Here is a 2564-nt window from a genome sequence, read left to right as displayed (position 1 = left end):
CAGGGCAGGGAGCAGAACGCAGAGCAGCAGATCGGGCAGGGAGCTCAGGGCAGGGAGCAGAACGCAGAGCAGCAGATCAGGCAGGGAGCAGAACGCAGAGCAGCAGATCGGGCGGGGAGCTCAGGGCAGGGAGCAGAACTCAAAGCAGCAGATCGGGCAGGGTGTCCGAGTGGTATTCGATGAGGGTGTGGGGCTGATTTATGGCACACCGGGCACAAAGGTTGGCCCCTACTGCGTTAGCCCAGGGTTTAAGCCCTGCTTGCTTGCGGCCCATGAACATACATGATGCTGTCATTAACTCACACTCCCTGTCCCTTCCCCATCGCCGGAGTTGGCAGACGTCGTAGCCCACAAGCCCCGTGGCCATGGGAGCTTTGCTTCTTCCAGCTCTGGGCAGGGCCAAGTGCTTCTGCCCAAACGGCAGAGCCCATCTGCTCAGAGATCATCCTGGCCGCCGCTTGGGACAAAAGGGGTTTAAAAACCAAATGCACACTCGATTTTTAACCTGTCAGGTAGGAGCTCTCTCACCTTGTGGGCCGTGACCCGCAGCGCGGTGCGTGGTGTGACCAGCTGCCTGCCCCAGAAGCAGTGATATAGGGCGGCTCTAGGGTTAGTCAGCAAGGAGCATAACTAAGTGATCTCAATAGCAATCATGTGCTATATGGTTTTTGTGTGTCTGTGTGTGTCAAACAGCACGGCTGTCTGGGCACAGTGAGACAGCGTGTTGTGCCGTTGTACTGAATGCCAGTCCCTTTCGCGGTGTGGTGAGACACGCAAATGAAACACGGGGTCTCCCCCTCCTAGAAAGCTGCTCCCCGAAGCAATTGCCTATTTTCCACGTGTTGGAGTCTGAATGACCCAGTCGGTAATTCAGCTAATATCCTTGATTAAATCCAGATCATAGTACTATAGAAAATGAGGGTTGCAGGGACCTCGGGGGGTCACATCTCATCTAACTCCCTGCTCCAAGCAGGACCAGCCCCAACTACATCATCCCAGCCAGGGCTTTGTCTACCTGGTCTTCAAAACCCCCGAGGGTGGAGGTGCCACCACCTGTCTGCAGAGCCTGTGCCAGTGCTTCACCACCCTCCTCGTGAGAAAGTTTGTCCTAAACTTCCCTTGCTGCAAATGCCAACAGCAGTTGTACCACAGTACCTTCAGCAAATGCCTGAGAAGACCACCACACGATGCTAGCTACGCACTAGCCAGCAGTCTTACCACACTTATTAATTGCTGTGTGCACGAACTAATTACAATCAGAAGCATTTGATCAAAATACGTACACCTGGGACGGCCAGGGAGACGGGCGCTGTCCCGTGCTAGCTGGCTCTGGCAGCTCACACTAGCAACGAAGTGCTGTCGCTTCTTCCATTTTATACCCCAAAATTTCTCATTGCATCCTAGCTGGAAACATCGCATATTTGTCTTGTCTTCTCCCCACACCAGTGCTGCTTCCTTTGCCCATTTGCTCTAGCTTTCCCAGGGATAATGTCCCCTATACCGAGCTGGCACCTTTTCTCCCATGCTTCCTTCTAGATTTTGGGGGTGTTGGTTGTAGCCGTGTCGGGCTAAGGACATAGGCAGACAAAGTTCTTTGGGTAAATGTGATATCTTTTATTTTTTATTTGATTTTATTTGAACTGGTCTAATGAAAGATACCACATTTGCCCAAAGAGCCTTGTCCTTCTAGATTAGCACATCTATGGATATTCACATTTTCACTTGTTCCAGGTGATTGGCTGTCTGACCTGTTTCTCTCTCTCAGCCAGTGGATCCCTATATTGTTTTGTTTGTATGTGATAAAACCTCCCATCACTGTTGGCACTGGATTTATGACCCAGTCCTGACACCTTGTTCCAAACCTTCAGACCGATCACGACTTCTTCCGTTCGATAATAGGCAAATTTCATTTGATTTTATTGCTCTCTATGTCTAGGATCAGTTCACTTCCCTGCAATTTGAGTTTTCTAACCAGGAAGGGCGTTTTGAGACCCTCCGGGTCAAAATACGGGGAGAACATAGGGAGGGTGACATACCTGTAGGAGTCTGCTATAGACCTGCCCACCGAGAGGAAGAACTGGATCGGGAATTCAATAGGGAACTGGTCGAGGCTGTGTGCTCCTGATGCATGATCGTCATGGGGGACTTCAACTTCCCTGACATCTCTTGGGATGAGCACATGGCCAAATCTGATTGTTCGTGCAGCTTTCTCGTTTGCATTAATGACCTCTGCCTAAGGCAGGAGGTCTATGAGCTGACTAGAGGAGAAGCATTGCTGGATCTGGTCCTGGCCAAAGGGAAGGACCTGGTGAGCAATGTGAGGATCAAGGGGAAGCTTGGTGACAGCGACCATGATTTGGTCACCTTCTCAGTTCACTGAAGAGCAGGTAAATCCCTCAGGAAAGCAGAAATCCTCAACTTTGGGAAGGCTGACTTTTGCTAACTCAGAGCTTTGCTAAGTCAGGCAATTAGGGGCCATACCCCCCTTGATAAGGGAGTACATGAAGCATGGTCATCTCTCAAAAACATAATCCTTGAGGCACAGGGGAAAGCCATGTCAACTT

At 50.8% G+C, this 2564-nt stretch overlaps 1 protein-coding gene across 7 annotated transcripts in view; it reads left to right on the top strand.

Moving 5' to 3' along the window:
- The window catches only part of PTK2B (protein tyrosine kinase 2 beta), a 70147-nt gene that overhangs the window by 51947 nt on the left and 15636 nt on the right, over positions 1 to 2564 (top strand). The gene's annotated exons all lie outside the window — the stretch shown is intronic.

The sequence above is a fragment of the Crocodylus porosus genome, unplaced genomic scaffold (genome assembly GCF_001723895.1).
Source record: "Crocodylus porosus isolate Cpor-Errol unplaced genomic scaffold, CroPor_comp1, whole genome shotgun sequence".
Classification (NCBI taxonomy): Eukaryota; Metazoa; Chordata; order Crocodylia; family Crocodylidae; genus Crocodylus; species Crocodylus porosus.
This window is presented reverse-complemented; position numbering and strand designations above follow the sequence as displayed.